The 26,422-nt window shown below is 47.7% G+C and overlaps 2 long non-coding RNA genes, 1 other non-coding gene and 1 pseudogene across 3 annotated transcripts; 3 read left to right on the forward strand and 1 right to left on the reverse strand.

The window, feature by feature from the left end:
• Nucleotides 1-243: 243 nt before the first annotated feature.
• On the forward strand, nucleotides 244-381 carry LOC120687093. Its single transcript, XR_005680591.1, has one exon. It is a non-coding gene; the product is annotated as a small nucleolar RNA Z247 (small nucleolar RNA).
• Nucleotides 382-5,381: 5,000 nt separating this feature from the next.
• LOC120686803 lies at nucleotides 5,382-14,230 on the forward strand (annotated as a pseudogene).
• On the reverse strand, nucleotides 12,383-15,127 carry LOC120686804. Its single transcript, XR_005680380.1, has 3 exons — nucleotides 14,585-15,127; nucleotides 12,627-14,518; nucleotides 12,383-12,513 (listed from the first exon to the last, which is right to left on the reverse strand). It is a non-coding gene; the product is annotated as an uncharacterized LOC120686804 (long non-coding RNA).
• A 9,656-nt stretch (nucleotides 15,128-24,783) lies between these two features.
• LOC120686837 lies at nucleotides 24,784-26,060 on the forward strand. The gene is made up of 5 exons (XR_005680402.1): nucleotides 24,784-25,063; nucleotides 25,165-25,207; nucleotides 25,273-25,336; nucleotides 25,585-25,663; nucleotides 25,823-26,060. It is a non-coding gene; the product is annotated as an uncharacterized LOC120686837 (long non-coding RNA).
• The last annotated feature ends 362 nt before the right edge of the window (nucleotides 26,061-26,422 follow it).

Raw genomic sequence — 26,422 nt, forward strand, 5'->3', positions numbered from 1 at the left:
GACCAGCAACTCTTTGGCCATCTGCTGAACTCCCTCACCAAAGAAGTGCTGGGGAAGGTCGTCACCCTCACCACCATGGCAGAGGTTTGGATGGCACTTGAGCCCATGTTCTCGGCGTGCTTACACTCGCGGGTCACGAACCTACGACTCCAACTCGCCAACCTCAAGAAAGTATCTACCTCGGTGGCCAACTACCTGGACAAGATGAAGACCATTCGAGATGAGATCGCCGTGGCTGGTAAAATCGTTGATGAAGATGAGATGATTGTTTTATCTTGAATGGTTTAGATTTCAATTATAATCCTGTCATATCTTCCATTCTTGGTCGAACTGACCCCATCCTCATGAGCGATCTTTATGCTCAACTATTGTCTTATGAGACACGCCTAGAGATGTTCAGAGAGAACAACCGTGATGGAGGGCAGTACCAGTCCTCTGTCAATGCTGCATCGCGTGTTCGTGGTGGTCGTGGACGCAACCACGTGGTCGTGGACAAGGTGGTCGCTTTGGCGGTGGCTGGGGTAATGGAGGCGCGCCCAAACAGCAACAGCAGGGCAGCCGCACCACCAAGATCCAGTGTCAGATCTGCAAGAGGTACAACCACGGAGCTCCAGAGTGTTGGTACCATTTTGATGAAGACCACGAGCCCCCAGCCAAGGTTGCAGGTGCAGCAACCACAAGCTATGGGGTGGACACAAACTGGTACATGGACAGCGGTGCATCCGACAACATCACTAGTGCATTGGAGAACCAGTTTGTCCGTGACAAGTACAGTGGTGGAGATCAAGTTCACACAGCAAACGACATAGGTATGAAAATCAGTAATATTGGTCATACGGTTTTACATACCCCTAGTGCTAAGTTACATCTCAAAAATATTCTCCATGTTCCTAGCGCTCATAAAAATCTCGTTTCTGTTCACCGTCTTACCTCTGATAACAATGCCTTTCTTGAGTTTCATCCAAATTAATTTCTAATCAAGGATCAGGCCATGAAGAGAATTCTTCATCGAGGAAGATGTAAAGGACTCTACCCTCTCGAGTCGCAGCAGCATGGAGTCGTTGGAGTCAAACAAGTCTATGGAGTCAATAAACCATCTACAAGTAGATGGCACAGTCATCTAGGGCATCCTGCCTTTCCCATTGTCGAGCATGTGCTTAAGAATAATGATCTTTCTTTTGTTAGTGATAATTCAGTTGAGTCGGTTTGTGATTCATGTCAAAGAGCCAAAAGTCATCAATTGCCTTATGGCACGTCAAGTAGTACCTCTACTTTTCCACTTGTGTTAATTTTCTCTGATGTGTGGGGACCAGCTCCTACTTCGGCTGGGCGTTATTCTTACTATGTGAGCTTCATCGATGATTTTAGCAAGTATGCATGGGTCTACCTTCTCAACAAAAAATCTGATGTTTTCCAAGTCTTTCATGACTTTTAAAATCTTGTTGAGAGAAAATTTAATAGAAAGATCATCTCCATGCAAAGTGATTGGGGCGGCGAGTACGAGAGGCTTAATTCCTTCTTCCAAAAGATAGGAATATCACATCGAGTCTCTTGCCCTCATGCACATCAACAAAATGGCGCTGCAGAAAGAAAACATTGCCATATAGTTGAAGTAGGTCTTGCCCTTCTTGTAAATGCTTCCATGCCCCTAAAGTTTTGGGATGAAGCCTTTCTCACAGCCACTCATTTGATCAATATTCTTTCTAGTAAAGTCATAGACTTTGACACCCTATCCGAGCGCCTTCTTAAGGAGAAACCAGACTATAAATCGCTCATGATCTTTGGCTGTGCATGTTGGCCCAATTTGCGCCCATATAATACCAAGAAACTTGCCTTTCGGTCTATTCGATGTGTTTTTCTTGGCTACAGTGGTCGGCACAAAGGTTTCAAGTGCCTCGAACCGTCCTCTGGAAGAGTCTATATCTCTAGGGACATTGTTTTTTATGAGGCCATTTTTCCTTTCTCTGAACTTCATGAGAATGCCGGTGCACGCCTTCGCAAAGAAATCCTCCTTCCTAATCATCTTCTCCCTAGGGGTGTAGACCGTACTGACCCTATTACTGCTAACACAGATTTGCCTAGTTGTGATGATTTGTTGCAGGAGGAATTGCATGAAAATTTTGAAGAAAACGGTGCAATTTTTGCACCAAACTATGGTGTACAGGCAGCAGCAAATGACAGGATCATGGCGTGGACTTCGGAGCTGATCCGCCTGGCACCTCTAGCGCGCAATTACAGGGAGATTCGCCGGCGCCGCAACCAACCGCTCCAACCGGGGCCACATCCAACCGGGCGTCGCCACGTGGGGGGGGGGCAAGCGCGCCGTCTGACCAGCTTGCCTCCCGCGGTTGCACTGTCTGCCCACAACCGCAAGCGCACGAACACGTGTCGACGTCCGGAGCTGATACGGCATCCGGATCTTCTACACCACACGAGTCTGCAACACCACTTGCGGCTGGTTCGTCTCCAGCACCTCCCGCCAGTACAGAATCTCCATCACCTTTGCGCCCCAAGACATGTTTTCAAAGTGGAATTGTCAAACCCAAGAAGTATACTGACGGTACGGTCAGGTATGGATATTTGTGTTCCACAGGAGAACCTCAAAGTTTTCAAGAAGCCCTAGATGATCCTAAGTGAAGAAAAGCTATGGAGGAAGAATACAATGCTCTTCTCAAAAATGATACATGGCATCATGTTTCGGCCAAGAAAGGTACCAACCTGATCGACTGCAAGTGGGTTTATAAAATTAAAAGGAAGGCAGATGGGACAAATTGCTACAGTTAGATTTGTCTTGTCTATAGCTGTTGCTAGAGGTTGGTGTCTATGACAATTAGATGTACAAGATGTGTTTCTTCATGGTGTTCAGGAAGAGGAAGTATATATGAAACAACCACCTGGGTTTGAAAGCAATGATGCACCTTTCTTGGTGTGTAAGTTGGATAAAGCTATCTATGGGCTTAAGCAGGTGCCTAGAGCGTGGCACTCAAGGTTGAGCATGAAACTGATCGAGCTAGGTTTTAAATCCTCAAAGTCAGACACTTCATTATTTATATATCAAAAGAATGGAATAAAATTTTCATGTTGATTTATGTTGATGATATAATTGTTACTAGCTCATCTCAGGAAGCTGTGGCAGCTTTACTCAAGGATCTTAAGAAAGATTTTGCTCTTAAGGACTTGGGTGATCTACATTATTTTCTGGGCATTGAAGTTAAAAGGGATAAAGAAGGTCTTTTGTTGTCTCCGAAAAAATATGCAAAAGACATACTTTCCGGTGTGGGCATGACAAAGTGCAAGGCTGCAATATCTCCGTTGTCTTCCACTGAGAAGCTTTCGAAGACAGAAGGAGAAGCACTTGGACCTGAAGATAGCACAAGGTACAGGAGTATTGTAGGCGCCTTGCAATATCTTACTTTGACCCGACCAGATCTTGCCTTCTTAGTAAATAAAGTCTGCCAATTTCTTCATGAACCAACGACTGCTCATTGGACATCAGTTAAAAGGATCTTAAGATACATACGATTGACGAGTGGAACATGTGTTAGGATTGGGAAAACAAGCTCTGCACTCTTAAGTGCTTTCTCGGACGTTGATTGGGCTGGAGATATTGATGATAGGCGGTCTACTGGGGGATTTGCAATCTTATCTCCTGGAGTGCTCGTAAACAACCAACGGTGTCTAGATCAAGCACTGAGGCAGAATACAAGTCTATGGCAAATGCTATAGCTGAACTAATTTGGGTTCAATCACTTCTAGCAGAGCTTGGAGTATTGGTCCCTCAAATTCCTTGTTTGTGGTGTGACAATCTTGGTGCAACATATCTTGCTGCCAATCCTGTGTTTCATGCTAGAGCAAAACACATAGAGATTGATTTCCATTTTGTTCGTGAACGAGATGCAAACAGGCAGTTGCAGGTTCGGTTTGTATCTTCCAAAGATCAACTAGCTGATGGTTTTATCAAGGCTTTACCTGCTCGACAGTTTGAAGACTTCAGGCGCAACCTAAACCTTGAATATCACCAAGGTTTAGATTGAGGGAGGGTATTAGAGATATAGTCTTGTAACCTTTCCTTGTATAACATGGCTGTGATTGTGTAGATTTGGTTGGTTGTTGTACACAGTGATATCTCGAGTATTCAGCTAGGTTTGTTAGAGATAACTTGAGAATATCTAAACCGGTACACAACAACTTGTAACACCTTGATGTAATCTTGTTGGGCTTTGCCCCTATATAACACGAAGCCGTGGTGAGCCAAGATAGGCAACCATGCTCCCATACTTTTTCACTTCTCTTCTTCCTTCCCTTCATTGGTTCCCGGACACCGGCCCAGCATCTAATTTCATTTTTAATTTTCAGGGGCTCGATCGCCCTCGGTCCAGTACTCACCTCCCCAATGGGCCGGAGGGGGCGGTGAGGCAGGCAGCCTAGGTTGCGGTCGCCCAGGCTAAGAGGACGAAGAGGACCGAGAGGGCCAAGAAGAGGCAAGAAAGGGAGATGGACATCGCGCATCGCGTCCGCATGGGGAGGACCGCGATGTCGTCCAGGAGGAGTACGAGTTGCTGTCTTCGTCCAACCCCGACAGTGGCGAGGACTCAGAGGCCACGGAGTCGGCATACAAAGACGACGACTCCTTTGTATATGAGGCCACGGAGTCAACATGTTATCGCAAGACTAATCATACGCGCTAACATCTTATCCCAAAGATAATTATATCGCGATGTGTTTATCAGCAACATACTGTGCTTGACCTTCCAACCTGCCAGTGCGTTCTTCTGTTGATATCATGGGGCAATAAAAAGGATTTGCGTTCCTGGCTTCTTGCTCATGATCCTCATACTCACAGGTTGCTACTTTACATCATAAGAGCAATTATAGCTGGCAGCTAGGAAGGCAAGTCTTTCTTCATGAAACCAAGTATGTCATCTTACTTTGTAAGTTGTATTTTTCCATGCAAACTCCTCTTAAAATGTTGTAAATGGGTTTCTAAAAAAACAGTACTTCTACTTCAGCATCATCCTTTTTATCCACAAATGTCACTCATGGCAGCCAGTGGTTATGCTGAAAAGATATAAGTCATTGAAAGTCAGGATTTCAAACATGTGCATATTTTCCTTTGCTTTTCTATTGGACTGAAATAGCCAACATTTCCCAGATTTGAATAGCTAGATATGTTCACATGGCCTGTTCACTGTAAACGCCATACTCATATACGAAGCATCGGGATTTGAATCATCTGCAGATTTTTCCTGTTCTTTTCTACTTGACTCAAATAGCCAAATTTTTACAGATGTGAATATATGCTTGCGCAATCACTATAAGCACTGTTACAATATCTTCATTTACTTAAAACTCACAATTAGTCCATGTTTCCCAGTGCCAACGATGCTTCCTATTGTTCTGCTGACTCTGGTGCCCTATATGCTTCAGCAAGCATCAAGTTCATCAGTTCAGCCATCAGCAGTAACATTCGACAATAGGACTAATGGGGATACCTTGCTCGCATTCAAGGCAAGCCTAAGCAACCAGCAGGGTGCCCTAGACTCATGGAATACAACCACTGACTTCTGCCAGTGGCAAGGAGTCAGTTGCAGCGTTAAGCATAAGCGTAGGGTCATAGCACTTCAACAGTTCAACTCTCTTCAGAGGGCCTTGCCGGGACAATCTCCCCTTCCATTGGCAACCTCACATTCTTGAAAACTCTAAACCTCAGCGGGAACAATTTGGATGGAGAAATACCATCAGAAATTGGCCGTCTATCTCGGTTGCAGTTTCTTGATCTGTCCAACAACTCATTCCATGGTGAATTACATGACAACTTGAAGAACTGCACGAGTCTTGAAAGTATAAAACTTGGCCCAAACAAGCTCGCTGGACGAATCCCTGCTTGGTTAGGAGGCTTGTCGAGTCTCAAGGCCATACACCTTGAGAAGAACAACTTCACTGGGACAATCCCACCATCACTGGCCAACCTCTCAGCACTGAAAGAAATTTCCTTTCTGTACAACCAACTTGAGGGCTCCATACCTGAGGGCCTTGGCAAGCTCAGTGTTCTTGAGTTCTTGTCGCTTGCCGTCAACCGCCTCTCCGGCACCATCCCTACAACAATCTTCAATCTTTCCTCACTTATCCTCTTTAGTGTGTCTCAGAATGAATTGCACGGCGTGTTGCCTTTTGACTTGGGAAATGGCCTCCCTAAACTCCAAAACCTCCTTGCAGACAACCACTTCACAGGAAGCATTCGATCCTCTCTGGACAATGTAACAGGCATGAATATTCTAGTCATGACCACGAACAATTTCACTGGAAGCGTGCCTCCTGAGATAGGTGCTAGAGGAAAATGACTCAATTGTATTCCTCCAAATCCTAGAAGGATGGGTAATATAGTAGCTATACATGGGCCTCTAGATGGACCTTAACACATGGGCCATATGGGCCACACATATACACCAATACCCCCTCCCCCCCGCAATCTGAACTACCGGCGCAGCGGAGTTTAAGACTGGACAACAAAGAAAGCACACACAGGGATAACACCCCCCTCGCAGCCACAACTAGCCACCTGCTACGTTGAGGCTGGAGCGAAACTCCGAAAAAGTCGAGGAGGGGAGACCCTTGGTGAAGATGTCGGCAAACTGGGAGGTGGTCGAGACATGGAGGACCCGAACATTACCAATAGCAACCCGGTCGCGAATGAAGTGCAAGTCAATCTCCACATGCTTCGTCCGCTGATGCTGAATGGGGTTGGTGGATAGATACACGGCGCTGACGTTGTCGCAGTAGACGAGCGTGCTCTTGGCGAGCGGGCTATGGAGCTCCGCCAAGAGCTGTCGAAGCCAGGACGCCTCTGCCACGCCGTTAGCGACAGCACGGTACTCTACCTCGTCACTGGAGCGGGAGACAACCGGCTACCGCTTGGACAACCAGGAGATAAGGTTGCCGCCCAAGAAGACGGCATAGCCGAAAGTGGAGCGGCGAGTGTTCGGACAACCAGCCCAGTCAGCATCGGTGTAGACAACCAGCTCAGCAGAGGGAGATCGGTGAAGAACCAGGCCGAAGTCAACAGTGCCACAGACGTAGCGGAGTAGACGCTTCAGCGCAGCAAGATGTGACTCCCGGGGATGATGCATATGAAGGCAGACCTGCTGAACGGCATATGTGAGGTCCGGCCTGGTGAAAGTGAGATACTACAAGGCTCTAGCAAGACTCCAGTAGGCAGTAGGATCGGCCAGTAGGATCAGCCACGGAATCACCTAGAGCAACAGACAGCTTCACATGAGTGCCGACAGGAGTGGAGCATGGCTTGCAATCAGTCATCCCAGCCAGCTCCAGAATATTAAGTGCATACTGCCGCTGGTGAAGGAGAAGGCCAGAAGGGTGAGGCTCAACAGTAACACCCAAGAAGTGATGGAGCTGACCAAGATCCTTCATAGCAAACTCCTGCTGCAGAGAGGAGATGATGCACTGAAGCACCTGCTGACTGGAGGCTGTGAGCACAATGTCATTAACATAGAGCAGCAGGTATGCAGTCTCATCCCCACGGCGGTAGATGAACAAAAAAGTGTTAGACTTGGCCTTGGTGAACCCCAATGTCAGTAAGAACGTGGCGAACCGAGAATACCAAGCCCGAGGAGCCTGCTTCAGACCATAGAGAGACTTGTTGAGCCGGCAGACCATGTTCGGATGACTGGAGTCCACAAATCCCGCTGGCTGAGTACAGTAGACTGTCTCAGACAAAGTGCCATGGAGAAACGCATTCTTCACATCCAGCTGGTGCACAGGCCAAGAGTGAGAGAGAGCGAGCGAGAGGACCGTGCGCACTATAGTAGGCTTCACCACTGGACTGAAAGTCTCATCATAGTCTACACCAGGCCGCTGGGTGATACCCCGAAGAACCTAGCGAGCCTTGTAGTGATCCAGTGTGCCATCAGCCCGACGCTTATGCGTCCAGATCAACTTGCCAGTGACCACATTGCAACCAGACGGACGTGGTAGGAGGTCCCACATCTGATTGGCAAGAAGAGCTGCGTACTCCTCTTTCATCGCGCGACGCCAGTGAAGATCCGCCAGTGCGCCGCGGACAGAGGAGGGTACTGGAGAAATCCGTGGCTCTCCCTCGGTGGCGGAGAGAGTCGCGGGCTGAGAAGCCATCCGTCGAGTCACCATGGGATGAATATGACCAGGGTCCCGATGGATGACGGGTGGGTGGTACACTGCCGGCTCGACGCGAGAGCGAGACGGTGGAGGTGGCAGTGGCGACGGCTTCGGTGGAGGTGACGACGGCGATGGTGGAGCCTCCGGAGCCGGAGTCGGCGCCGGTGCCGGCACCGAATGACATCGATACACCTGCACCGCCTGAGCATAGCGCGCAGGCGCAGGAGGAGGCACCGGGGCCGCGTGTGGCGCAGCAAGAGACACCGGGGCTGTGCGTGGCGCGACAGAAGGCACCGGAGCCGCGCGAGGAGCAGCAGAGATCACCAGAGGTGGTGCCGGTGTACCAGAAAACCTGCAGGGAAAGGACAGATAGACAAAAGTGGCTGAACCCTGATCAGGCGAAAACAGGGACTCCAACTCGGGGTCAGGGGAAGGTGTAGAGGAAGCGGAGTAGGGGAAATTCGACTCGTCAAACACAACGTGTCGGGAGATGAGGACCTGGCGAGAGGTGAGGTCAAAGCATTGGTACCCCTTGTGGTCAGGGGAGTAACCAAGAAACACACAACGAGTCGAGCGGGGCACCAGCTTGTGAGGAGCAGTGGCGGAGATGTTAGGATAACATGCACACCCGAAGACACAAAGGTGGTCGTAGCGAGGAGGAGTACCGAAAAGAACGTGGTGTGGAGTGGGAGCAGGGGAAGCCGTGGACGGAAGGCGGTTGAGCAAGTAGGTGGTGGTGTGGAGACTCTCAGCCCAGAAGCGGGGAGGCAGAGAGGCCTGGATCAGAAGGGTGCGCATGACGTCGTTCGTCGTGCGAATCATCCGCTTAGCCTTGCTGTTCTAGGGAGAGGTGTACAGACAAGACATACGCAGCTGAACACCCCGAGAGAGGAAGAAAGAATGGGATGTGGTGTTGTCGAACTCACGCCCGTTGTCACACTGGACGGCCTTAATGGTGAGTCCGAACTGAGTAGACACCCAGGCAAAGAAGTGGAGGAGAGTGGGAAAGGTTTCAGACTTGGCACACAAAGGAAAAGTCCAAGAGTAATGAGAGAAATCATCAACCACCACCAGATAGTATTTATAACCAGAAATGCTGAGTACAGGAGAGGTCCACAGGTCACAGTGAATAAGATCAAAGGCAAGCGTCACATGCGAAGAAGAAGAAGAAAAAGAAAGTCTAACATGACGACCTAGCTGGCACGCATGACAGAGGTGCTCAGCAGGAGCCCTAGTACAAGGAACATCGGTACTACGACTAAGGTGAGCCAAAACGTCACGACCGGGGTGACCAAGCCGGCAGTGCCAGGTGGTGGAAGACGGCGTCGCGGCAAAGATAGCAGACGAAGAAGAAGTCGAATGCGGAGCAGCGGAAGCAGGAATACGAAGGGTGTAAAGGGGCCCCGAGCTGTCACATCGGAGGAGTGGACACCGGGAAGCCGAATCCTTCACAGTAAGACCAGAAGAGTCAAATTCGATGGAACAAGAATTGTTAGCAATAAACTGGCGAATGGAAAGAAGATTAAGAATCATCTAAGGAGCAACGAGAACATTGGGAAGACAGAAAGAACCAGGAGCAGAACCCACGGCGGTGACAGGAAGACAAGACCCATCGCCAACCATGATGGAAGAAGGACAAGAGGGATGTGGGGGCCAAATAGAAGAGAGGATACTGGCATCAGGGGTGGTGTGGAAGGAGGCACCCGAGTCGGCGATCCACTCGGTGCTGGCCGGCGGTGTCAGCCCCATGGTGCTGAAGGACTGCGCCAGCGTGGCCTGGTCCCACCCCCTAGGCCAGGTCGGTGGCTGGCTGGGCTGGGCGGGTGGAGTCCAGGGCGGCGCGAAGAGGGGATCGGTACCGATGAACATGGCCACCGGCTGGAGCTGAGGACGAGGCCCCCCTGACCCTGAAACAGCCACATCGAGATGCGCCCTGACCATGGGTTGCTGAAGGATGGCCGGGGCATACCGCCAGGGGCAGGGGCAGGAGCGGGAGCCGGAGTCGGCGTGCCCCGACGGCCCCCACCTGCACCACCACCGGTACCAGCACCACCAGAAGCAGGGCCACCAGTACCACCACCATCACGTCCCCCCCTCCCCGCCGACGACGTCCACCACGCCCCCCCCCCCCCACCCCCGGTCTGCCCGGTGGGAGGAGCACCAAGGAGGGAGGTGGCTGGCGAGGCGGAGGAAGCCGGTGGAGCAGCCACGAGTGCGGTGGAGGAGGACGAGGACGAGCCGGTCGCGGGACCCCTGGTGATCTCCTCGAGAATGAGGTCATCCCGGACCTGCAGGAAGGAGGGGAAGGGCCTCTGGCGGGTGATCCATGTCCGCAGGTGGTCATAGGTGGTGTTGAGACCCCACAGGGCATTGAGCACCAAGACCCGGTCGGGCACCGGGCACCCGAGGTCGTGAAGAGCATCAGCCATGCCCTTCATCCTCCTGCAGAACTCACCAACGGAGATGTCCCCCTGCTCGAAGGTGCGGAAGGAGGCGTAGAGCTGGAGAGCGCAGAACTCGGCGTTGCCGAGGAACTGCCCCTCGAGCGCCAGACAGGCCTGTCGTGCGGTGACGCCGTGAGTCCTAACGATGTCCTGCAGATCTAGGGAGATGGTCCCAAAAATCCAGGACATGGCGACGCTGTCGAGGCGCAGCCACACCACGTCCCGCGCCTCGACCGGCGTGTCGAGGAGGATGTGGTCGTCGAGGGCGAGGAGGACCTGGTCCCGCCAACGCCCTAGGAGGAGGACGTAGGGTCGAGGAGGACGGAGACCAGGGCCTTGATGTTCTGGACGCCAGCAGCCTGAAGGTGGAGCTGGGCGACCATGAGATCGGTCGGGTCGAGCCGGGGTCCATAACCAGAGGGCGGGGCCTAGTGGGAAGAAGAGGCGGCATGCTCGACGAAGGGGACGATGGGGTGCTGGCCAGAGGAGAGGAGGATGTAGTGCTCCGCCTCGGCAACCCGACGAGCAAGAGCATCGGCCGCGGAGCGCTCGCGCTCCCAGGCGATGGCAGCCACGCGGACCCACTCCTGGGCCGCTGCAGCCTCGAACTTGGCGGCGAGGAGGGCCGTAGCGAGAGCAGCATCGGCCGTAGCAGCACAGGCGACGAGGGTCTGCTGCCCGCGGAAAGCAGTGGCGGCGAACGGCGCGTCCGCGGGGGGCATCCCCGGCCCGCCCAGGGAGGAGGAGGGGCACCAGCGGCGGCGGCGGCGGCAGTGGCAGCCGCGCCCACGCCAACCGCGCCTGCGGGGGCAGCGACAGTGGCGGCGTCGGCTGCACCCGCGCCAGCCGCACCCGCGGGGCCGGCGGCGGCGGCAGCGCACGCGCCCGCACCGGCCGCGCCCGCGGGGGCAGGGGCGCCAAGCACGACGGCGGCGTACGGCGGCCGAGCAGCAGTAGAGGAGAGGGGAGGGAAGGAGGAGAGGGGTGACGCCGGCGGCCGGCCGGCCATGGAGCTGGCGGCGGCTGGAGGGTGGGAGGGAGAGGCTAAGCTGATACCATGCTAGAGGAAAATGACTCAATTGTATTCCTCCAAACCCTAAAAAGGTGGATAATATAGTAGATATACATGGGCCTCTAGATGGGCCTTAACACATGGGCCATATGGGCCACACATATAGACCAACAATAGGAAACCTTTGCCCAGATTTCCTCTCTCTCGAAAATTATCATTTTGTGGCGACTAATTCTTGGGGCTGGGAGTTCATGACATTCCTGACAAACTGTACCTACCTCCGGGTTTTAGCCATTGACCACAACATGTTTGGTGGCAGGCTGCCAAGTTCTGTTGCCAACCTGACAGCACAGCTCCAAGTGCTATATGTTGGATTCAATGAGATCTCCGGAAACATACCATCTGGCATTGGCAATCTGGTCGGTCTAAATCAGATGCAGCTCAGTAATAACCGATTTACTGGAATCTTGCCTGACAGCATTGGAAGGCTAAATGCTATGCAAATTATGGGCTTTGAAAATAACCTATTGACAGGGTTCCTGCCATCTTCGCTCGGGAACATGACACAGCTTCTAAGTCTTTATACCAATAACAACATGTTTGAGGGGCCTCTTCCAGCAAGCATAGGGAGACTCCAGGAGATAACTGCAGCAAACTTTAGTAGCAATAAATTCACAGGTTCACAGCCCATAGAGATTTTTACCCTATCATCCCTGACAATCTTTCTGGATCTGTCAGCAAACTATTTTGTTGGCCCTCTTCCATCTGAAGTCAGCAGCCTGACGAAGCTTGCATACTTGAACATCTCCAAGAACAATTTATCTGGGCCACTACCTGATGCACTCAGCAATTGTCAGAGCTTGATAGACCTTCGGTTGGACAGTAACTCATTCAACGGTAGCATCCCTGCATCTATCAACAAAATTAGAGGTTTGATATTGCTAAATCTGACAAAAAACACACTCTCAAGTGAGATTCCTAAAGAGATAGGACTCATTAGCGGAATGCAAGAGTTGTACCTTTCACACAACTTGTCTGGGCATATACCACAATACCAGAAAGCTTTGAGAACATGCCATCCTTGTACAAGCTAGACCTGTCCTTCAACCAACTGGATGGTGAAGTTCCAACACATGGGGTGTTCAGTAATATGACTCAATTTTCATTAGATGGGAATCTAGGGCTCTGTGGTGGTGTCTCAGAAATACATTTGCCTACATGCCTGCAAAACTCCATGGGGCACAGCAAAGGGAAACTTCACCTCATTCTAAAAGTAACTGTCCCAGTTTCCAGCACAGTTTTATTCTTTGCTTTGATGCTTGTTTATATCACATTGAGGAAGAAACAAAAAGATCAGTCCACAGCACTGGAAGGGTTCCATCTAATAGATGATAAGTATCCTAAAGTTTCTTATGCTGAGTTGGTCCAAGGAACAAATGGTTTCGACACAAATAATCTGCTTGGTAGAGGAAGGTATGGATCAGTGTACAAGTGCAGTTTGCAACTCAAAAATGCAATGACTACAGTTGCTGTTAAGGTGTTTGATCTTCAACAATCTTGCTCTTCGAAAAGCTTCATATCTGAGTGTGAGGCACTTAGTAATATCCGTCATCGTAATTTGATTAGTGTCATAACTTGCTGCTCAAGTTCAGACTCAAACCAAAACGATTTCAAAGCCCTTGTGTTTGAGTTCATGCCTAACGGAAGTTTAGATAGGTGGATACATCTAGATGTGCATTCACCACAGCCATTGAGAGGTCTGACATTAACACAAAGATTGAATATTGCCGTGGATGTTGCTGATGCAATAGATTATTTGCACAACAATTGTGATCCACCAATTGTTCACTGTGACTTGAAGCCAAGCAATATTCTTCTCAATCAGGATTTTATTGCGCATGTTGGGGATTTCGGCCTTGCAAAGATTCTTTCTGATTCAACAAGTGAGCAACTGATTAACTCAAAGAGCACAGTTGGAATAAAGGGAACAATTGGATATGTTGCCCCAGGTAACTAGATTTTTCAGATTTTCTGACACCACATAATCTCAGAACAAAATTTTTCTTTTTTTTCTTTTTCTCGAATACGCAGGAGAGCTGCGCATCGTTGTATTAAGAAGAACAAAAATTTTCTTGCATGTTGAATCACTGAAATTTGTGTGTGCATTGTAGAATTTGGGGAAGGCGGTCAAGTTTCTCCATGTGGGGACACATACAGCTTCGGAATTGTCATCCTCGAGTTGTTTACAGGCATGGCACCTACTCATGCCATGTTCAGAGACGGGCTGACCTTGCAGAAGCATGCTGAGAATATGTTCCCAGGAATGCTAATGCAGATTGTTGATCCAGTCATACTCTCTGAAGAAGGAGCCTATACAAGTAACCTCCAGAGTGGACGAAATGAAATGGAACACATCAACAATGTCATGTTGTGCCTCACAAAACTTGCGCTGTCATGCAGCCAGCAGGCACCGACAGAGAGGATGCGCATGAGCGATGCAGCAGCTGAGATGCGCCAGATAAGGGACCGCCATGTTAAAACAAGGCAAAGAGAGGAGGAAGATCCCATGCAGTGGCATGCATTATTAGGCTAGGTGATGCCGGACTCCTGGCAAAATTTAGAAAGCCACTGCCCCAATTCTCCTTCCTTGCCGTTTTAGCTTCTCACGGAATTTATAGTCCAATATTGCTGAGTTTGTGATGAGATAGTGTGGAAATGCAGAAAAAAATAATGTGTGACTGATGCTATTTGTATATGAATCAGTGTTTGTTTGAGGACAACTGTTACTTATTGTACTGCAGTGCCAATTCAAAAGAAGGATATGATACCACCATCTCACCTTCAGTACTAGCTGCAACTCAATTCCGTTCCTCATCAGGTCCGACTCAACTTTCGCCTGCTTACTGGAGTTCTGTAATGGCATCGTTGTATCAAATTCAGCAACCATATCTGCAACTGAATGGCTAAACTTCCTTACCGTGCATACACCGGCGTGCAGGCAAAGCATCGAGCACTTGGTGTGCAGACGCCGGCGCCACCAACCAGCGCGCGGTCCGTGCCGTGAGGAACCACGCCGTCGCCGTCGTCGTCTCCGTCACCGTCTGAACGGTGGTGCCTTCCCTTGCCGATAAGCGGCTTGGGGGGCACCACTGCCACCCCCACGGCATGCCACGGCCACCAGCTAGGCCTTGGGAGCGCCGGAGCAGAGGGCTCGACGGCGACCCCCGTGGTCGTGGCTCGGCCACGGCGGCGCGCGCGTGTTTCGGCCGTCCCGGCCATCGAACAGCACGGCAACCGGCACCAACCCCATCTAGGCCCTCTATCCAACCTCCAAGATCACCCAGAAACAACCCACAACACCCAGAACCCCAAGCTCACCGGCGCTTCCCCTAACTCGGCTCGACGGCGGACAGCAGGATGGAAAACACGGTGACAGGAGGCGGCGCGATTTTAGAAGGTGAGGTATTTTTGGATTCCAACCAAGCAAGAGTCCATTTTTTTTCCATATGCCCAAATTTTGATATGGGCCTTGTTTAGTTGCGTAAAGATTTGGGTGTAAAACACTGTAGCACTTTCGTTTGTATTTGATAATTATTGTCCCGTCATGGGTTAACTAGGCTCAAAAGATTCGTCTCGCAAATTACAATCTAACTGTGTAATTAGTTATTTTATTTAGCTACATTTAATACTTCATGCATGCGTTGAAACATTCGATGTGATGGAGAATCTTGTAAAGTTTTGGAATTTTGAAGGGAACTAAACAGGGCCATGGTAAATTTTGTTTGCCAACCAACTAATCAATCAATGGGAGCCTAGAGAATGAATTCTTTAGTAGCCTAGGTTTTTCCATCTGCGCCGGCAATAGTCCTCACACTCACGACAAATGGCGGCCAGGGGAAGGGGAGGCCGCGGCGGCATGGGAGGTTTACCGGGCGAGGCCGGCAATCCGGGCGGGCGAGGCGGGGCCCCAGGCGGCCAAGGCGCGCGCGGGAGGGGCCGTGACGGGGGCACCGGCGGCCAAGGCGGCAACGGCGGGCTCGGCGGCGCCGGCGGCCAAGGCGGCAAAGGCGGCGGCGGCGGCGCAGGAGGCGTCGGAGGCCAAGGCGGCCGCGGTGGCGACGGTGGCTTTGGCGGCGCGGAGGCCGCGGCGGCGAGGGTGGCCAAGGTGGCCCGGGCCAGCGGGGCGGGGACGGCGGGCGCGGCGGGGACGGCGGGCTCGGCGGGCGCGGCGGGAACGGCGGTGAGAGCGGTCCCCTCCCGTGATCACCGGCGGCGTAGTAAACGGCGAGGCCGGCAGAGCGGAGGCCGTCGGCATCACCAGGACGGGCAGTTCTTCAACCTTGGGTTTTGGTTCGGTGTGATGAGTGGCTAAATTTTCACCCAAAAATTTTCACTTTTCCCTTTGAACGCATGTATGAAGCACTAAATGTAATTAAATAACAAAACTAATTACACAGTTTGGATGTACACGACGAGACGAATTTTTTGAGTCTAATTAGTGCATGATTAGCCATAAGTGCTACAGTAACCCATATATGCTAATGATGCGGTCAAAGGCCTCAAAAGATTTGTCTCGCGGTTTCCAAGTGAGTTCTGAAATTAGTTTTTTAATTAGTGTTCGAAAAATCCTCCCGACATCTGGTCAAACATTGACGTGACACCCAAAAATTTTCACCAAAGGGAACTAAACGCCCCCTTAAACAAATGGGATACGGTCGTGTTAGTAGTTCATCCTTGATTCGGTTCGGTGTGATATGTGTGCTCTAGAACTGTCTGCCAGTGCCATGTTTTCTTTTTCTCCGGCCAAACTGCGGCAGCCCACGGCCGGCGCCGGCGGCCGTGGTTGCAGTGGTAGACACCACCACGGCACCACTGGGGATGAAAGCGGGAACGGGAAAATCCCGTACGGACCGACACCGTATACCGTATAAACCGATCGTATTCTATTTTTGTAGGAAAAATAGGAAACGGGAAAGTTCCCGGGAAATCCGGTTAGGAACAGGAACGAAATCGGGAAGGAGGTTTTCCCGCCCAAATTCGCGGATCCCGTATAGAACTGGGAAAGATCCCGCAGAAATTCCTGGTTTTTGGGCTCCCCATCCTCCGTTTTGGCCCAACGTCAAAATTTCAGCCCAGCCCAGCACCACTGCCCCCAAATCTGCTGCGCTCGGCGCGCGCCCGCGCCTGGCCGCCCCCAAAAGGCCAAAACCTAACCCCGCCCGCCCACACCACACCCTCCAATCCAAATCGACCACCGCCCGCCGCCAATCTCTCTCACCCTCTCACTCTTTGCCTCACGAGTGAGCGACTTGGTGCCGCCGCTGACCGGCGAGGGCCCCAGCCCGGCAGCCCCAGGCCAGGCACCGGCCCGTCCCCAGTCTGGCCGCCGCCGACCACCGCCCGTCCTTCCTCACCCTTAGGTCCGCCGCCGCCGCTGAGGATGTCGCGAGCAGGAGGTCCTACTGCTTCTGGTGGTGCCTCATCGGCATCCAAGCGCCGGCTCATCCTAGAGCCACAGCCACCACTGCCACCGGTGGTGGTGCACAGCGCCACTCTTCCTCCACCTTCGACAACAGGTACATGTGTATGCATGTGAAACTTGAAAGTTCTCAGTTCTTAGTTGATCCATTGATGAATGATGGATAGTTTTTTGTGGTGCTGCTGGTAGATGAGTAGAGTAGATCCTACCGCATTTGATTAGTTTAGTAATTAGTAGTCAGTTGATTTTGTATTTGAGTATTTCATAGTTCAGTACTGAATCAATGAAGCTTATTATCTAAAAATGGGTGTATGGCTTTGATTTTTTTTTCTCTTGTTAGGATCTAAGAGGTCAAGCTCGTCAAATGGAAGCCCAAGTCCTGTTCCTACTCAAGATCCTGGTCTCTGTATATCCAATACAACTCCTACATCTAGATCTAGCCTAGGAACAGCAACTGATGCAGCTTCCTTGCCAAGTGGAGGTGTTAGTGATGCAGCTGGTGCAGGTTCTGGTTCTTCTTTGCCAAGTGGGGGTGTCACTGGTGCTGCCGGTGGAAAGGGAGAAGGAAGAGATATTACAAATGCCATCATTGTTGAAGGTGATGATCCTGCAGTCCAAGATGGAGATGGAGATGGAGACGGAGATGAACGAAGTGGAAAGAGGCAGAAGAGGTGCACGTCTGGTGTGTGGGAGCACTACACCAAGAAGGAGCTGGTCATTGAGGATAACGGGAAGACATGTGTTCAGAGGTGGGCTTACTGCAAATTCCCAAAATGCAAATTCAGGGGTAGATGTGAGAGCAATTATGGAACAACAGGGTTCTGGACTCATCTGAGGGTATCACATAGTGTAGTAAAGGGCCAGCAGCAGCTAAAATTGGAAAAAGACATCAAAGCTGTGGTACCATACAGGTATGACGAAGAGGCAAGCTTGAGAAAGTTTTACATGACAATAGTCATGCATGAGTATCCATTTAATATATCTGAGCATGAGTATTTTGTTGAGTTCATCAAATCCCTGCGTCCAAGCTTTCCAATCAAATCTAGGGTTACCATTAGGAAAGAAATCATGAACATGTTCTTACAAGAGAAAGAGAAGTTGTATGCATATTTCAAATCTGTCTCTTGCCGGATTAGTACTATCATGGACATGTGGACTTCAAATTAGAACAAGTCCTACATGTGTGTCACTGTACATTATATAGATGACAATTGGTGTATGCAGTAAAGGATTGTGAACTTTGTGCATGTAGGTGGGCGTCATACTGGTGCCAAGTTTTCTGAAACATTTACTGAACTCATGGTCAAGTTGAATATTGACAAGAAATTGCTTTCTCTGACCTTGGACAATGCATTAGCAAATGAAGTAGCAGTCAAAGACATCATCTCTGATCTAAGGGCCAATGCTAGTATTTCAGCTTTGGTATGTGATGGGATATTCTTTCATGTGAGGTGTGCTTGTCACATACTAAACCTAGTTGCTAGGGATGGTTTGAGTGTAATCACATCCACAATTGAGAATATTAGACAACTAGTACTTGCTGTCAAAGGATCTCCATTGCAATGGGAGGAGCTCATGAAGCGTGCAACCGAGTGTGGACTGGATACAAACAAGCGCCTTTCACTTGATGTATCAACAAGGTGGAATTCAACCTATTTGATGCTCCGAGATGCCTTGTACTATAAAAATGCATTCATGAGGCTGAAATCATCAGATCGTTGTAGGTATGAAAAAATTACTCCATCTCCTAGTGAATGGGCTATGGCATTCAAACTTTTCCAATGCTTGAAGAAATTTTTTGATCTCACTGAACTATTGTCTGGAACACAATATCCCACTGCAAATCTGTTCTACAGAGGGTTTTGTGAGATTAAGGTTTTGCTAGATGAATGGTCTTTTAGTGAAGATACCACAATTTGTGCAATGGCTACTTCTATGAGTAGGAAGTTTGAAAAATATTGAAAGAAGTTATCCACCACACTTGCTGTTGCTTGTTTCCTAGATCCTAGGTATAAGAAAAGGCTTATAGAGTTCTACATGAGAAAATTCTATGGCAATGCATCTCATGTTCATGTTGATGAACTTGTTGATATCATCAAGAAACTGTACCAGTTCTATGTTACTGATGCACCCATGTCTTCGAGGCCTAAAAGCAAATCAAATGAACCTAGTGATATGGATATTGACACAGCATACCTTTTAGTGGACAATGGAGATGAGGAACTAGAGAGCTACCTGTATGAGTCTAGTGGACCTAATGCTGATGAGATGAATGAGTTGGATAAGTATATGGCCGATCCACCTCTCAAGCTTAGTGGTCAGTTTGATATCTTGGCATGGTGGAAGAACCAGGTCGATGAGTATCCTGTTCTTTCAAGAATAGCTCATGATTTGCTGGCTGTACAAGTCTCAACCGTTGCTTCTGAATCTGCTTTTAGTGCTGGTGGACGTGTAGTTGATCCTTTCCGTAGCCGCCTTGAACCTGAAACTGTTGAAGCTTTGATATGCTTGAAAGATTGGACTGCTACACAAAGAAGAGGTTAGTTACAACATCTCATCAGTTTGCTCTACAATATGTTATCATAATCATATTTGTTGATTTATATCTTGTTTTATTTTCATTGTTGGTGATCTTGAAGTTATTGAAAACCTTGTTGCAAAGCTGCATCTTGAGGTAACCTTGAAGTTTATCTTTGCTACTGAAAAATTCAATCAGCATGAAACAAATGATTTTGTTAGCCAATTTGCTTCACAAATCTATTGTCCTGTTAGTACATCTGTACATAAGCATCTGATGCTTCTTCCTCATTTTGTAGGACGACGATGTTGCGGACAGTGATGAAGAAGTGGATGGGCCAGTGAATGAGCATGATTACTATGGCATTTAGAGTTGCCGAGTTGGTCTGCTGCCCGATGTGCCTTTTTTATATCTCAAATCTGGGCTTGTGAATGTATTTTGTAATTTGTTGCCTAGAACCCACTATTGTCTGTCACTCTGTCTGTTGGACTTGGACTTGGATGTTGCTGCGGTGCTGCCTTGCTGGTTGCTGCTTCGCTTGCTGGGGGACATGCGGTGCTGCTGGGGCAGCTGGGCTGCTGCTATGCTGGTGCTGCATTGGCAGTGTTGCTGCGTGCTGCCTAAACTTTTGGGAACTTTGGGATGTTGCTGTGTCTGTGTACCTGTGTTGGCATGTTGCCGTGTGAATTATGTATTTGTGATTTGCTATTGTGCTTGACTTATCTGTATTGAACTGTTTGAGTGGTCATATGTATTTTCCCGTCTTGAGTTTCCGATTCCCGATCGTATTCGGCAGGTTCCCGATTGAATTATTCTGTTCCCGATATTCCGTAATACCGATTTCGTTTTCCCGTCGGGCATTCCCGTTCCCGGTCCAAAAATGTGGTTGCGGAAATGGTTTAGGGATTTTCCCGACCGTTCCCGACCGTTTTCATCCATAGGCACCACCACAAAGCTGCGAATGACCCGCTCTCCGGCCTTAACCATTGATGTGCCGTCTCGCGGTGCCATTCGCCACGCGGCGGAGCTGAGCTTGCAGCTGGGCGGGGCGTGGTCGCCGAGGCAGGCATCGGTGATGCGTAGAGCACTACCGGAAATAGATAGTTCGCCGTGTGCCTTATTTTTGTGTGCAAATCCACAGGCACACGGCGAAAAGAGTTTTTACTGTGCGCCGGCCGCCAAACACACGGCGAAAATGAGGCACACGGCAAACTCGGCTTTATGCCGTGTCCGTGGCTGCCGTCGGTTGTTCGCTGTGGGCCACGCTCGGTGACGTTTTCTCCGTGTGCTAGGGCCACTTCTTCGTGTGCTTTAGACACACGGTGAACGCTCGAAATCCGGTAGTGGAGGTTGGGGTCGGAACCCGAGACTTTCTGTTACAAACAGTAGGCTCTACCGCTGCACCAAACCTATCCTTCTTGTCCTTACAAAGGGATGAAAGGAGATTTGAGATCATGGTTAGGACAGGGTGAAAATTTTGATCAATGATAATGACAGGACAGTGTGAATTCTGATCAATGATGATGCCGTGTCTAGGCCTCGGATTCCAAAGAGAATTCGGGCACGGTCACTTTTGTTCTCTACTACAAAACCACAAGCTTTGTTCAACGGCTAAAAACTAGTTACTGTACCATACTTGAGTTATTGATGAGATTCTGTTTGTTTCCATCAGGTTTTTTAGCCCCTGTCACATCAAAAAGAATCTTACCATTTAGAAGTATCAAATAAAATTTCTCTAAAAAATCTTTTTGACAGATGGGTGCTAATTTGCGAGACGAATCTAATGAACCTAATTAATTCATGATTTGCTACAGTGATGCTACATTAACCATCTGCTAATTATGTATTTATATACCTCATTAGATTCATCTCGCAGTTTAGCCCCAGGGTTCTGCAGTTAGTTTTGTAATCAGACTTTATTTAATACTAATAAATATCAAAATTCTCTTTGATGTGACATAGTCTAAAATTTAGCCCCTGAAACCAAACAACTCCTGACAGCCATGCACAACTTTTGCAATGTGTTCATAGAACGAATCCGATACGGTTACCAAGTTGAAAGCCTACTGTAATTGTAACACTGGACTGGATTGCTTTTGTCAGTTCCAGCTTCTTCCACGATACCCAAAGAGAACTTGGAAACAGGAAAAGCTGAAAGCAAAAGCAGGTGTAAAATAAAGGAGAGATGATGTTCATTCTTTCACTCTGGGTTGTAATTAAAAGAATTTGAGTAGCTATATAATATAAACTGAAAGTCCAGACAAATCACTACTATACTGAACCATCTGGGTTGTTAATTCCATTTGAATAACACATTGGAGCTCACAAACAGACAAACCTTGAATCTTACAGGTCCCTAATTTGGACAAACTTTTCTCAATGTAAATTTTTAACCATCCACCTTACGGTTGAGAAGAAGAAGAAAGCCAAGAAGAAATAACTAGGGAGAGAATGATCATTGTACAATTGTAGTAGGCAAATTTGAGAAGAGGGAGTAGTACAGTATCTTGATTAGGGATGAAAATGGATGGAAAATTCTCGTCCACTTAGAACTAATTAGAAGTTTAACTATTAGTCAATGCTTGACAAGTAGCTGGCTAGGCCTACACCATATCATTCGAGAACCAAACTACTTCAAATTGAAGTGCGGAGATACAATTATACAAACAAACTAAAAATAAAATGGGTAGACATTCTATTGTATGACAGCAGAGTGTAGATGAAGTTACAAACAACAACCACCTGTTGCTCCGTAGTAGAGTTGCACACGATATAGCTTGGTGGCATGTCTGAATTGTAGCTATGCTCAAGGAGGTAAAGCCCATGGTATGTATCCAAGAGTATCGCTATAGTTCAGACACGCCACCGAGCTATATCGCGTGCTACCGTGCCATTGAGTACCGGGTGGTTGAGTTTCACTCCAACTAGACTACTACTCCATAACAACAGAACATTCATTTATTTTATTTTCAATCTTGCTTTGGTCGTGTCATAGCTGCACATTAACTCGTGGAAAATTGGCAAAGCACTTAGTTAATAATGTGCTTTGAATTTGGATGGCATGAATCACTCCATGGATTCCTTGTAGCTCATTGCTAGCACATTCTCTTTGGCTTGATTTATTTTTCTCAAGGCTCCAGGCACTTTCAGTCTTTCACTATGAGTCAACGCTAAATGAGTTATAGTAGTAGTAGGTCTACACTAATGTCAATATGTCATACTAACAAACATTTCATATATTTTAGAACCAGACTAGGTCAAAGTAGGGAGATATGAGCAGACTAAAAGTCAAATAGGTAGATATTTTGTTTCACGCAGTGGATCGGAGTCTAGTCAAAGTTACAAGAAACTATCTGTTGCTCTGTGGTAGAGTTGCAAACGACATGGCTAGGTGGCATGTCTGAATTGTGGCTATGCTCAAGACGTGAACCCCATGGTAGGTATCCTAAAGTATCACTACAGTTCAGACACGCCACCGAGCTATATCGCGTGCAACTGTGCCATTGAGTAATTGATGGTTGAGTCCCACTCTGGCTAGACCCTTCCTCCATACCACATAATATCCATCTATGTCATTTTCAATCTACATTTAGCTATAACATAGGTGCACATTTACTTGTGGAAAACTGCTAATGGACTTATTAATGAATGTGCCTTGAATTGGGATGGTAGCACTCACTAATAGTACTATCATTTGGGCTTTTTTTTGTTCTAGGATCCAGGCACTTTCACTATGAGTCAACGCCTGATGAGTAGGTCTACACCAATGATTAATGTCACTCCAGCAAACATATCATTCAAGAACACCACCACAAGGTAAAAGCGAGATCGATGCAACAAGTAGTAGACTAAAAATCAAATAGGTAGACATTCTATTGTACGACAAAGTCTAGTCAAAGTTACAAAACCACATGTTGCTCCATGGTAGAGTTGCACACGATATAGCTAGGTGGCATGTCTAAGTTGTAGCTATGCTCAAGGAGGTGAAGCCCATGGGAGGTATCCAAGAGTGTGGTTACAATTCAGACACGCCACCGAGCTATATCGCATGCAACTGTACATGGAACATGCATGGGGTGGTTTAGTATCACTCCAACTGGACTCTTCCTCTGTAACAACAAATCATCCATCTGTTTATTTTCAATACGACTTTGTAAATTGACAATGGGCTTAGTGAATATACCTTAAGTTGGGATGGCATGGAATAAACCATGGATCCATTCTAGCTCACCAATAACACCATCTCTTTGGGATTGCTTTTTTGTAGGTTTTAGGAACTTACAATACGAGGCAAAGCTAGATGAGTAGGTCTATACGGTACCAATGTCATGCTAGCAAATGTATCACTTGGAAACCAAACTAGGTCAATGTAGGGGGATACAATCAGACTGAAAATCAAAGAGGTAGCTAGACATTCTATTGTATGGAGGAGTCTAGTTGAAGTTATGCACAACCATATGTTGGTCCACGCAATGGTAGAATTCCACACGACGATAGCTAGGTGACATGTCTAACTCCAGTTGGACTTTGCCTCTACAGAGCATGCATCCATCTATTTATTTTCAATCCGGCTTCTATCTTCCCACTTCCACTTGATTCAGGTCTAGAATGAGGAGTTTATTGCTGTAAGCATAGGTGCATATCTTCTCATGGGTTGGCAATGAACTTTAATTTATCATAGTGCCTAATTGATGAGTAGGGCTCGCATAGATTGATCCATTAATCTGTTGAACTTAATTAACTATTTTTATGTTTGATTATTATTAAATTATTAAGAAACTAAGTAGTTAATTCGAACTATAAAGGAATGCTCACTCCATGTTTACCCCTAACTAGGAATTGTGGTTCCTAAGAAAATACAAGAGAGAGATGTCGCATTCTACCCAAGAAAAACGGTACCATGGTCAATATAATGGAATGAAGTATCTAATCTGTGGTATAATAGAAGAGCGAAATGTGGATGGGAAGACATGAAAAATCATCATTGCATTATTTTAGGTGCACAAATGGAAATATACCACATTGTACAATTTTGTTTCTAATCAATCCAGAGGTGCATGCATTACGTCATGAGGTGCCATAGTGTTAACAAATAGAATTTTAACTTCTGAGAATATTTCTTTCAAAAAGACACTACTACACGAACCCCCCTGTCCCAACACATGCCTGGCAACGCAAACCGGATCCATTGCAGCCTGACCCGCATCCCCCCGCGCCCACCAGGCCACCATCTCGTTTGACTGAAATATAACTTCACCCACTTGGCCCACGAGTCCACACCCAGCGGCCAATAACTGCCCGCGCAGGAGATTAGGGATTCATAATCACCGCTCCACCGCGGCAGCCGCCGCACTCGAGGATCAACCGAGACCCTCCTGGCCTCCTGTCTTCGACGGCATCTTCGTCCCGTCCCTCGGCATTGAAGATTTGGCAAGCGGTGGTGGAAGGATCTAATAGAGGTTAGTATCGATGTTCTCCTGTATGTGCAAATCAATATTTGGTCAATGGTTCTGTTACCCTCGATCTGCGATTCTCTCTAATGTGTGTATACGTGACTCAGACTTGCATGGCTGCATCTCTCCTCAAGCACGAGCATCCCTGAGGTATTTACCTCTCTCGTCCGCTCAATTTACCAAGGGATAAGTTAATATGTTTTTTGCTTCCTCAGGTTGTAGCAACAATTTCTATGTCGTTTTCGTCAATAACCAGACGCTATTCCCCTTATCTACAAGGTCACATCCTGCCTCCGATCCCCTTCTGATTCAGTTATTTATCATTTCAATAATCTGCTCACAGAAAACCTGTTCGTAAAAATGTTTTACCAATATGTTCAAATTTTAATCACGCCTACCATGTTCAATTTTTTCTCGGAGATATAGGAATTTTATTTTGCACTAATATTTTCCATATCATATTTATTTCGGAATTTATGAAAATATGTAAGAGGCTGATAGATGCTTAAGGTTTGATGGATATTCAGTTTCAGGTGTTTTTGGCAGATGAGATTGGCAGTGGCAGCTTTAAGAAGATGCGTCATGTATTTTGAAATCCAGAGAAAGGTGCGAGAACCTCCTTCATTTATGTTTGAATCAGACAATTAGAGTGGAAATATTATTTACAATTCAAATGTAATGTAGAAACGGCTTTCTTATATCTGCAATCTACAAACATATATGCAGTGCTATGTTGTTCTTATTACCTTTTATTTTTGCTCACAGATAATAAGCAAATCAATTTTTAAAGATGATTTTGTCAACACATCACGCCATGATTCAAAGGATAAAGCTGCAGCGTGCAAATGGGTACTCAAAGAAGTGCGTCAGATCTTGAAAAGTTAAACAGTAGTTGACAGCAGTATGCCAGTATATCGGTCATTTCATTTTTATTGTATTGGGAAAACGTGTCATCATGGTTCCAGCTGGCTGTAGTGTATGAACAATTGCGTCGTATTGATGTATGCACAATATAATGTATTAAATTTTGAATGAAATTGGTTCATAGCTTTAATTAATTGCAATTTGTTTTTTTATTGTTTATATATCCATAAAGAATAATAAGTCCAACAAAAAACTGAAATTTACACATCATTTACTGACCGGAATTCTGCTTGCAACGCATACATATGTGTTGGAGTGGCTTTAAAATATCCGTTGCTAGTTTGCAACGCTTATTATCACCACTTACCAACACATATATATGTGTAGCAATAGACTCTTGCAACACATAATACATGCGTTGCTATAGATAACCTTGCCAACGCTTTATATGGTGTTTTAGCAACACATATATGCGTTGCAAAAGGGGGTGTCATTTTGTAG

The sequence above is a fragment of the Panicum virgatum genome, chromosome 8N (assembly GCF_016808335.1).
Source record: "Panicum virgatum strain AP13 chromosome 8N, P.virgatum_v5, whole genome shotgun sequence".
Classification (NCBI taxonomy): domain Eukaryota; kingdom Viridiplantae; phylum Streptophyta; class Magnoliopsida; order Poales; family Poaceae; genus Panicum; species Panicum virgatum.